Raw genomic sequence first — 12,122 nt, 5'->3', positions numbered from 1 at the left:
AGAATAACCCTTCGCTAGCCCTATTTCCCATTGTCTAGGTTATCCATTCTGATGGGCTGGAACTGTAAGTCTTCCTATCCTCAAAGCCCACCTCTCATCATCCCCTTTTGGCCACCAAGCTTGATGCCATGTCGCAACAGCATATCTCCTATCCCCATCAAAGACACTGAAGAATTCCAGCACCCAGAGTTTTAGTTCTCTGTGAACTATGAGATCTGACCTAGTATTGTACCTCCTACATTCATGAGCTATAAATAGCGATGCCTTTCTGTTACCAGTTTAAGCCTTGGATAGGGGAAAATAATGCCTCAAGATAGAGACCATTTAAGGGCTGATCTTTTTTAAAAAATGTATTTTATTAAAGCATAGTTGATTTATAATGTTGTATTAATTTCTGCTGTATAGCAAAGTGATTCATTTAAACATATATGTATGTTCTTTTTCATATTTTTTCCATTATTTTTTTATCACAGGTTATTGAATATAGTTTCTTGTGCTATACAACAGTACCTTGTTTTTTATCCTTTCTGTGCATAGCAGTTTGCTTCTGCTAATCCCAAACTCTTGATCCTTCCCTTCCGCCAACCCCCTCCCCCTTGGCAACCACAAATCTTTCTCTATGTCTATGACTGTTTCTGTTTCATAGATAAGTTCATTTGTGTCATATTTTAGATTCTACATATAAGTGATATCATATGATATTTGTCTTTCTCTTTATGACTGACTTAGTATGATAATCTCTAAGTCCATCCATGCTGCTGCAAATGGCTGATTGGTATTCCAGTGTGTGTGTGTGTGTGTGTGTGTGTGTGTGTGTGTCACATCTTTATCTATTCCATGTCCGTGGGCAGTTAGGTTGTTCCCATGTCTTAGCTATCGTGCATAGTGCTGCTGTGAACATAGGGGTGCTTGTATCTTTTTGAATTACAGTTTTGTCTGGATATATGCAAAGGGCTGCTCTTTAGAAAGGGCTGTTCTCTCATTAATATTGAACAACTGGACTCAACAAACAATTTTTGTTCACCTCCATGTGCCAAGCCCTGTGCTAAACACGAAGGATCCCAAGTATTTTGTGGCCCTCAAGAAGCTCACAATATGGAGAAGAGACAAGCAAATAAGTTAGTTCTGATAATACAGAGTAACTATGTCCCATGAAAGAAATGAGATAAGGGCACACAGAGAGAGGGTCATATTCCTCACAACAGGGCGGGGGGAGCAGGCGGTCTGGGAGACATGCCGGGGGGAGTAGTTAATCAGGTGGATGGGGTAAGGTGGGGGCCGACGTTTCTGCCAACACATGCAATGTGTTCAGTGGAATAAAAGAGCACATCTACAAGATGACGCCTCAGAGCATGGACCCAGAGCATCTGAGGCATCTAAGGTGAGACAGGAGGATGGAAGGGGAGGCATCCCTAAGAAGGGGCAGCTATTTCATGCTAAGGGGCTTGATTTCATTCTGCAGGTCATAGAAGGCCACCGAAGGACTTTTAAGCTGGGGTAAGGTATGGTGATGTTGGTGTTTCAGGATAGGTCTGAATGCACAGTGTGGAGACTGAATAGAAAACCAAACTGGAGGCAAGAGGACCAGACAGGTAGCAGTCTGGTTACTGAACAGTGAGCTGACCGTGGCTAGGTGGGTGTGACAGGGCAGAGGAGAGAAAAAGGCAGTTTCGGGAAATATTAGAGGTGGAAACGACAGGCTTGGGGAGGTTGGGCAGCTGCAGGACTCTAGGTTAGGTTTCTGGTTTGGACAGCTGGGTACTTAGTGTCACTGGCTGAGACAGGGAATAAAGCAGTCCCATTACAAGGCCAGAGAAGGCAGCTCCAACCCTCACTCTTAGCTTAAATCGGCTTCACCTCCCCGACCTCTGGCTTTCTTGGTTTCTCAGTTTCAGTCAGACATTAGCCTTCAACCTTTCCTGCCCAGCTGGTTTGCTCCCTGAAGGAGCATCTGCCTTTGTTCCACTGTTGGTCTTTCCCTGGCGTGGAAGCATCCTCAGGGTGGATTCTTCAGTTCACCTCACTGACCACCAGTCAACCCTCCACTCTCATTACCCAGCCCGGCACCTCTGCCCTTAACCAACCCACCCAGCTCACCACTGACTCGCTTCCATTCTCCACCCCTGTTGGCCTTGGCCTTGCTTGGCCCTCCAAGCTCCACTGTGACACAGTCCAGCCTGGACCCAGTCCCTTTCAGGGCCACTCAGAGCCCAACAAAAAAGGGCACTGCTATCCACAACAAAACTTTAGAAGAGGCTATAAAAGAGATGGCTTGTGAACCTTAAAGAGGAAAAGGGGGTGATAACCAGGAACTTAACATAGGGTTTGCTGAGAATAAGGTCATGGACTTCCCTTTTTGGATGGACTTTCTGGATTAATTAACCAGGAAAATGCTGTGGACAGAAAGGTGTTTGACCAAATTTCTCATGTCCTTATACATAAGATCGAATGGTAATACAATTAGGTGGGTTCACCTTGAGTTGAATAACTGTAGCCCAGGAATATTAATTGACTGACTGATTGGTTGATTCTCCTTCAGGTGCTTAAGGACTCTGTCCTTGGGCCTGTCGTCAACACAAATTTTATCAATGATTTGGACAAAAAGAGACATTATAGCTATTAAAATATGAGAAGGCCATTGAACTAGATAATTTAATGGATGATCAAATTGGGAGGCTAAAGGATCTCTCTAAGTTGGAATGATGGATCACAACCAATAAGAAAAATAATGATATTAGTCTTCATTTAAGACTAAGAAATCCAATAGCAAGGATTTAAAAATGAGTGAAATCTGAATCGACAGCACTTTATTAACACGAACCCAAACTAAAGGTTTTCTTGCCTTCGAGGGCAAAGTGAGCCAAAGAGACCTACTCCAATCTCACCATTCAGGGAGCACTGTGGTCATTTCAGATGGTGTCCAGAGCGAAGGATGCAGCGTTCCCCTCTGCTGTGAATGTGACGTCCAGCTCTCAGTGGCCTGTGTAAGAGGGACTTTGTAAATTTGACAGTGGCTGCCTCTAGGGAACGGAATTGGGGGGCAGAGTACTTTCATATGCTTCGGTTTAATACTTATGTAGCATCTATTTGCTTGTATTTAAAAAACAATGGAAAAATCAGGAACATAACATGCTAGCTAAGAGTGCGGGATTTGGAGTCAGACTGATCATTCAAATTTTAATTCAGGTACTTTTTGGCTGTGGGAACGTGGCAGATCACCTACCTTACCTGGTCCTTGGTCATTTCTAACATTGAGAAGATACCTACTCTGTAAAGTCCTCACGAGAAAAAATATAAAAACCACATCTGAAGTCACTGTGAACTCACATCTTTAGTTTGGGTTCGTGTTAATAAAGTGCTATTCAGAGGTGGACAGCCAGAACCAAGTGCTCAGAAATGGCAAGAGAGATCCTGAGAAGGAAACAGCTGATGTTTCGAATGTTTGGGGGAGGGGCAGTAGAAATGACTTTTTTTATTCTTCTCTCTAAAAGGCATAATTGAGACCAAATTCACCAAGAGACACTGATAAAAAGTCAGGCTTAGAAACCGGTGGTTTATGACCTCTCTGGCACCTTGAGTTTAGGAATCCGCATGTGATGTTTACTGAGTTGAATTTTGAAGAATGAAGCAAAAGTGTTTTGGTGGAAATGCCGCTCAGTTCAACGTAAGAACTGTTTTAGCTCAGGCTGCTTGTGGAAGGTAGTGAGTGCCCCGTGGCTGGAGGCATCCCAGTGTGGACAGCACAATCGCCTACCAGGGATGGTAAGCAAGGGACTCTTGCCCTGCAGCCTGGTTAGGTTAGTGGTCGTGAAACCAGGCTGATCATTGGAAGCACAAGGAGAGCTTTTTGAAATGGAGGTTTTGTGTCCACACACTCCTAATGAACCAGAACAAATATGTATTTGAGGAGTTCCTGTCGTGGCTCACTGGTTAACGAATCCGACTGGGAACCATGAGGTTGCGGGTTCGATCCCTGGCCTTTGCTCAGGGGGTTAAGGATCCGGTGTTGCCGTGAGCTGTGGTGTAGGTCGCAGATGTGGCTCAGATCCTGCACTGCTGTGTCTGTGGCGTAGGCTGGTGGCTACGGCTCCGATTAGACCCCTAGCCTGGGAACCTTCATATGCTGGGAAAATGGCCCAAGAAAATGGCAAAAAGACAAAAAAAAAAAAAAAAGTATTTGAGAAACATGCACCAGGAGACACTGACAAAAAGTCGAGCTTAAAAACTGGTGGTTTATGACCTCTCTGTTATGTTGAGTTTAAGAATCCACAATGTGATATTTACTGAGTTGAGTTTTGAAGGGTGAAGTGACAAGGAATAAGAGCCAGAGTGTCACTGTAGGAAGTTGGGAAGGAGAAAGAGTGCAGATAAGTGGGGGACCCCAACCCAAGCATGGCCAGGACACAAGGGCTCCTCACCTGGGAGGAGATACGGATCCAGAGGGACCCTTGGGTATGTGTCAATTTCCTGCAAACCACTAGGATGAATTTCCTTTGAAAACCATAGTCACAGATAATCCCTCCCCACTAGGAACACATGACAGATTCCATTTTGAGAGATGAGCCAGGTCTTAAACAAAACTAGTGACAGAGGGAGATGTCACAGTGCTGTGGCCTGTGAAGGGAAGGAGAGGCATGGCCTTGGTTACTTTTTAATTGGAAGAAGATGTTATTTCAGGCAGCAAGACATTTAAGAAATGCCATTGTTTGTTTCCATCACTGATGAGAAAGAAGTGAACATGTAAAGAGTGGACATTTAAAATTAACCATCTTCGGAGTTCCCATCATGGTGCAGCAGAAACAAATCCGATAGGAACCATGAGGTTGTGGGTTCAATCCCTGGCCTCGGTCGGTGGGTTAAGGATCCGGCGTTGCCATAAGTTGTGGTGTAGGTCACGGAGGCAACTCGGATCCCGTGTTGCTATGGCTGTGGTGTATGTTAGCAGCTATAGCTCCGATTCAACCTCTAACCTGGGAACCTCCAGATGCCACAGGTGTGGCCCTAAAAAGACAAAAGACAAAAAAAAAAAAAAAAATTAACCATCTTCAATTAAGGAAGAGTTCCAGGCCTTGTGGGGAGCAGGTTAGAGGATCAAGTACTAGTAAAGTACTAGTTACAATAGCAAGCACTTTCTAATATACAGCACAAACGAACCCTTCCACAGAAAAGAAAATCATGGACTTGGAGAATAGACTTGAGGTTGCCAAGGAGTAGGGGGATGGAGTGGGGATGGATTGGGAGCTCGGGGTTAATAGATACAAACTATTGCCTTTGGAATGGATTAGCAATGAGATCCTGCTGTGTAGCACTGGAAACTATATTCAGTCCCTTATGATGGAGCATGATAATGGGAGAAAAAAGAATGTGTACATGTATGTGTAACTGGGTCACCATGCTGAACAGTAGGAAAAAAAATAACTGTTAAAAAGTAATAATAATTACCAAAAAAAGAAGACAAAAAATAAAACTTTTTAAATATAAAAAAATAGCAAGCACTTTCTCAGTCATCGTAACTCCGTTTGTACCTCTTGGTTATGATATTGGGATACTAGCTTATTCTGGGAGCAGCATTTCCCAGATTTTATGCTGAGGACCCCTAAAAACTGGAGCATGCAAATGTGTGCCAAACTTCGTAGGTAGCTGGATAAATTGGTCTCCTGCGTATTTTTTACTATTTTTTTTAAAACGTGTGATTAATAAGATACGCACATAGTTATTTAAAGCTTTACCTGAACTCATCGCAGCTTCGCATCAACAAGAACTGTCCCAACTTGGGTACCCATTGCTGTCCGCGGGAACTACACAAATGTTTTCCTGCTTGAGAGAGTGAAAACTAAGCCCGGTCACATAGGAGGGGTCTGTTGGCATTCATTTTCCTCCCATGCACTCTACAAATAGCTTTTCCTTGGTGTCCGTTGCGTTGGCTCTTCAGGTGTCTATAAGAAATAAGATGGGAGGCAGAGAGAGGTTGGAAGAAAAGAGCAAGGAATTGCTGCTTTCCTTTCGTGGTGTAGAAAGGTCCACTTCTCACCAAGTAAAAATGGAGCTCTTTGACGCTGCCAAGATAAGTGAAATAAAATGTAATTTAGTTTTAAAAAAAAAAAACCTCTTCTATTAGAAAACCGAAGAATTATTGGGAAGAGGGATTGCCTGAATTATTCATTGCTTCAAAAATGATAATTGATTTACCACCATGTACAAGGTTTGTAAACTGCCCTCCAGCAATTTACAGAATAGCAGGGCTGCAGCCGGAAAGGGAGCAGGGAAGGAATGTCACACATACCAGAAAGTCAGACACAAGAATTTATTAGCTTACATCAAATTCGATTATAGCTCTACAATTTGTAAATCTCTTTCAAATTATGAAATACAGTGCTGGCAATTTGTTGAAAATGATACACCCACACCCCACGGTAGCAGTGTAAATGGATAGAATCCTTTAACAAAGCAATTTGATGGTGCATTCAAGAGTCTTAAAACGTTCAGGCCTCTTGATCCTGTTTATTTATGGGAATTTAAAGTAAACAAGCCAAAGGATGTGAAAAGTTTCATGCAGAAATATTTTCATTGAGCACAATTTCTTTTTTTTTCTCCTTTTTTGGTGGGGGAGCACACCCGAGGCATATGGAGATTCCCAGGCTAGGGGCCGGATTGGAGCTGTAGCTGCCGGCCTACGCCACAGTCACAGCAATGCCAGATCCAAGCCACGTCTGCAACCTACATCACAGCTCATGTCAATGCCAGATCCTTAACCCACTGAATGAGGCCAGGGATCCAACCTGTGTCCTCATGGATATTAGTCAGATTCGTTTCCACTGAGCCATGACGGGAACTACACCATTGAGCACAATTTCTAATATTGAAAATTTGGAACCTATCAGAGAATTAACAATAGACAGATATTAAATTACAGTAAGGCTACTCAATTGAACACTCTGTAGCTATTAGAATGTCAGTAATGAAGACAGCTATAGAAGCACAACAAAATGTGGAAGATAAAATACTGAGTGAAAAACAGAATATAAAATTACGCCTTAATTGTAGTCGAATAAAAGTATATTATCTATATTACCTACCAAAAAGGACTGAATAGAAATATGAAGAATCTGAATGATTTCATTTATTGTTGGGAATTCGTGTATGACTTTTACCCCTTTTTATCTTAGAGTAATTTATATCATTATAGAGCTTGGCTCATGAAAGTCAGCATGGGTAGAGAAGGGATTTTTACCAAGCTCACCATCTCCTTCACTTCAACAGTATAGACTTGAAAAGTCATTATCACTAATTCCCAGCCTAAGAGCGTCCTTCCCCTCAGGTGGGGGAAGAAAATTGAACTGTAGTACAAGATACTACAGTATAGGTTTTCCCACAAATAAGCCACTGAGTCTCCCTTCTGGCCTAGAATGAGATGCAAAGAAATGCAGGTTGACCAAACAGCATCTGACACTTTTATAACTGGGAAACTGGCCTTTTTCCTGTAAACCTCCCCAAAACCCTATGAAATGTGTTCTTTCCATAGGAGAAAACAGATGCTCAGAGAGGTTAGGTGGTTTGCCCAAGGTCACACAGCTAGTCTCATTGTACTTACACGCCACTTCCTAGGCAGTTGGGGAAAAGACGAAGGTGCGCTTTCTGTGATGAAGATCAAGTCATTTTGCAATTAGGTCATCAACCTACTTGGTCTTTGAGATTTCAGGCTAGTGTTCTCAACTCTGCTGGTACATTAGAATCACCTAGGGGTGAAGTTTAAGTTTCTGGTGCCTAGGCTTCGCCTCCAGAAATTTTGATGTAATTGCTCTTCGGTACAGCTAGGACAAGAGAATAAGATATTCCCCCTCCGGTGATTCTTGATGCAATAGGGCTGAGAACCATTAATTTAGGGCATTGTATTTCTACCTTTATCCCATAAATCTTTCAGTTGGCCCCACAATTTGAGTTAGAACTCTCAATTCACTCTTTTCATGTTTATTGTGGTGAAATGCACATGGCGTAAAAGGCACCGTCTTAACCATTTTTAAATTGTGCAGTTCCGTGGTACTAAGGACAGTCACAATGCTGTGCAACCATCATCACCATCTAGTTCCAGAACTTTTCCATCATCCCAAATGGAAACCCAATCAACAGTCACTCCCCATTCCCTCCTACCCCCAGCTCCGGGCAGTCACCAGTTTACTTCCTACCTCTAAGAATTTGCTTATTCTGGACCTTCCATAAAAATGGAATTATGCAATAGGTGCCCTTATGTGCCTGCCTGCAAGTTTGCAAGGTCATCCCTGTTGTAGCAGGACTCAGTACTTCATTCCCTTTTACAGCTGAATGATATTCCGCTGTATGTATATATCACATTCTGCTTATGCATTCATCTGGTGATGGACACTCAGGCTGTTTCCATCTGTTGGCATCCATTCACTCTTCTCCCCACATCTGAAGTTCCTGAGGGCACACCTTCACAGAAAGGAGAACTGGAGAGGAAAAGCTTCTTAAGTTTGCAGTGGGCTCTGGAGTAGACTCGTGGTTCTCAAAGTGTGATCTCCAACCAGCAGCATCGCTATCACCTAGAAAATTGCTAGAAATGTAAATTCTCCATCCCTGCCCCATATCTTCTGAAGCAGAACCTCTGGGAGTGGGTCGTTGTAAAACTCTGTTGTAACAAGCCCTCCGGGTGTCTCAGACACAGCCTGAAGTTTGGGGACCACTGGCTTAACTGACACTGGAGAGGGGTTTCAACTCAAGGCATTTCTGCTGCCTTTCCTTGAGTGAAGTGAGCCCACACTGCAAATGAAGCCCCTTTGGGGCAGCATGGTCCAGCCTCGGGCAGCCACTCGCTGTTCAGGCACCCCGTCTGTTGGGACCCAGGATGCCATCGTCACCGAATTGAGCTGGTGCACAAGACAGGGCTCACACAACAGCCTCCAGTTATTACAGCTCTCTGCAATACACAGACACATGTTGTAAGAAAATAGACTTCATTAGAGATCTGCAGCCTAGCAGTTTACATTGTTGAGTATCTCCTCTATGCAGGGAACTGCAATCAACACATTCACTTTAGAAGTTAGGAAAACAGGATTTCCCGTCGTGGCACAGTGGTTAACGAATCCGACTAGGAACCATGAGGTTGCGGGTTCCGTCCCTGCCCTTGCTCAGTGGGTTAACGATCCAGCGTTGCCGTGAGCTGTGGCGTAGGTCGCAGATGCGGCTCAGATCCCGCGTTGCTGTGGCTCTGGCGTAGGCCGGTGGCTACAGCTCCGATTTGACCCCTAGCCTGGGAACCTCCATATGCCGCGGGAACAGCCCAAGAAATAGCTAAAAAGACCAAAAAAAAAAAAAAGAAAAAAAGAAAAGAAAAGAAATTAGGAAAACAGTTGGCAGGGTCTCTTGCACTCAGCTTTCTGCTTCTGCCTCATCTGGGAGGGTCCTGCTTTCCCCGCGAGCCTGGACTCCTGCTCAGCCTGCAGCCACACGGGTCATGTGTCCTGCTACTTCCAAGCCTTCACTCAGGCTGTCCCTCTCTCCCTGTGACCCCCGCCTCATGACACCCACTCCTGGAAGCCCATCCATCCCTTGCTACTCAAGCAGCCTTTCCCTTTCTCTCCTGGGAGCCTGGTGGGGCATCTCAGCCAATAGCCATCTCTTCTGCTCCCTAATTTTTGGCACCAGCACGCCTTACTTCATCATACTGTGTGGCCATCCTCTGTTTGGCGTCACTTTTTTTTTTTTTTGGTCTTTTGTCTTTTTAGGGCTCTACCCACAGCATATGGAGGTTCCCAGACTAGGGGTCTAATTGGAATTGTAACCACCAGCCTATGCCAGAGCCACATGAATGCCAGATCCAAGCTGCATCTGCAACCTACACCACAGCTCACAGCAACGCCAGATCCTTAACCCACTGAGCAAGGCCAGGGATCGAACCCACAACCTCATGGTTCCTCGTTGGATTCATTTCCGCTGAGCCATGATGGGAACTCCTGTTTGGCATCACTTTTTAAAAATAGACTTTCTTTGGAGTTCCCATCGTGGCGCAGTGGTTAACGAATCTGACTAGGAACCATGAGGTTGCGGGTTCAATCCCTGGCCTTGCTCAGTGGGTTAAGGATCTGGCGTTGCTGTGAGCTATGGTGTAGGTTGCAGGTGCGGCTCGGATCCCGCATTGCTGTGGCTCTGGTGTAGGCCGGTGGCTACAGCTCCGATTAGACCCCTAGCCTGGGAATCTCCATATGCCGTGGGTGCAGCCCTAGAAAAGGCAAAAAGACCAAAAAAAAAAAAAAAAGACTTTATTTATTTATTGAAGTATAGTTGATTTATAATATACTCTGGTCATTTCTATTATATTTCTAGTCTGTTCTTCCTTTGCACAAATTTAATTTACAAGTATTCAGTTAAGCTGTGATACAGACAAGGTAGCAGGGGAATGCTATTCGAAACCACAACTGTGTCCCCTTTCATATATTAGGACCTATGTTATCTTACAGTGAAGAGACAGACCATGATGAGACTCTGGGGAAGAAAGGAAAGCTCTGGGTGTGGCCTGGAGGTTAAGGGGAAATGGAGAATGAGCTTGATTCTGATTTGCAGGAACGTGACCTGAATTCAGGGGTTGGAGGAAGCAATTAGCCAGGCTGCTGGCACCTCCTGGAGGAGGAGCAAGCCCAGGAAGATAGTGACAAGCCAGGGCCTCAATGAGACATGACCTGTGAACCCAATAAGGGGCAGGACATTTTGTCTATTCTATGCTGTGCTCCAGTTCCTCTGCATTGGACCAAATGTCAAGCACAGGTGGGCTCCTATGTAGCCTCAGGCACAAAGGAGGTGGGAACTGAGGCCCTGTACAGCACTGGGTGACGTGGGCAGGGAAAGGGAAGTCACAGCCAGGACCCGACTGCCCAGTGCAGAGGCGGTGGGCTGAGCAGGAGATCACTAGCCCAGGGAGTTTTGGGAAATCCCAAGAAGGGCCTGGTTCTCACAGAAGGCAAGCTAGGACTCTGCTGAGGAATCTGGATCACAGGAAGAGGCTGAGCCCGGAAGGCTGAACCATTCAGAGTCCTGTTGTGTTACAGTTACAGCCATGACACATCTACCAGGAGGAAACAGCACGATGCCCTGTTGGGCCTTTCTGGATCATTCTGCTGTAAAGGTGGTTATATGGGCAGAGGGGGAATTTGGGAATGTTTCCTGCCAGATAGTTTAGGGGGTTGAGCATACTAGGCAAAAATCGCAATAAAAGGTGTGTGCTGAGTATCCTCAGGGTGCCGTATATGGTAGTTCCCCCACCCCCACCCCACTACTTATCCGTGGCTTCACTTTCTGTGGTTTCAGTTACCTGCAGCCAACCGTACTCCAGAGTTATTCAATGGAAGATTCCAGAAATAAACAATTATAAGTTTTAAATTGCACACCATGCTGAGCAGGGTGATGAAACCTTACACGGTCCTGCTCTCTCTAGCCCATAATGTGAACTGTCCCTTGTCTGAGGTACCTGCCCCTTAGCTCCTTAGTAGCCATCTCAGCTGTGCGATCATCTGTCACAGCACTGCAGTGCTTGCATTCAAGTGACCCTGATTTTACGAATACCAGCCCCAAAGTGCAAGAGTAGTGATGCCGGCAATTGGGGTATGCCAAAGACAAGCCCTAAAATGCTCCCTTTTTGTGAAAAGGTGCTAGTTCTTGACTTAATAAGGAAAGAAAAAAAATCTTTTGATGTATGGTAAGAATGAATCTTCTATCCTTGAAACTGTGAAGAAGGAAAAAGAAATTTGTGCTAGTTTTGCCGTCCCACCTCAAACTGTAAAAGTTGCAGCCACACTGGTTGTTACGTGCAGATAAAATGGAAAAGGCATTGAATTTGGACAGTAAGGTATTTTGAGAAAGACCATATTCACATAACATTATTACAGTATATTGCTACAATTGTTCTATTTTGTTACTAGTTATTGTTACTCTCTTACTGAGCCTAATTTATAAGTTAAACTTTATCATAATTATATTTGTACAGGAAAAAACATAGTATGTACAAAGTTCAGTACTATCCCTGGTCTCAGGCATCCACTGGGAATCCTGGAACGTATCCCCCACGGATAAGGGGGAACTGCTCTGTTCCTATTTTTTTGAAATAGCCAAAAGAG

At 44.4% G+C, this 12,122-nt stretch overlaps 1 protein-coding gene and 1 long non-coding RNA gene across 9 annotated transcripts in view; one reads left to right on the top strand and one right to left on the bottom strand.

Moving 5' to 3' along the window:
• Positions 1-12,122, top strand: part of ATXN7L1 (ataxin 7 like 1) — a 461,024-nt gene that overhangs the window by 141,974 nt on the left and 306,928 nt on the right. The gene's annotated exons all lie outside the window — the stretch shown is intronic.
• The window catches only part of LOC110255499, a 43,951-nt gene continuing 38,119 nt past the window's right edge, over positions 6,291-12,122 (bottom strand). Inside the window, exon 2 of the long non-coding RNA XR_002335904.1 lies at positions 6,291-8,932. This is a non-coding gene — a long non-coding RNA (uncharacterized LOC110255499). The remainder of the gene's footprint in view (positions 8,933-12,122) is intronic.

The sequence above is a fragment of the Sus scrofa genome, chromosome 9 (assembly GCF_000003025.6).
Source record: "Sus scrofa isolate TJ Tabasco breed Duroc chromosome 9, Sscrofa11.1, whole genome shotgun sequence".
Lineage (NCBI taxonomy): Eukaryota > Metazoa > Chordata > Mammalia > Artiodactyla > Suidae > Sus > Sus scrofa.
This window is presented reverse-complemented; position numbering and strand designations above follow the sequence as displayed.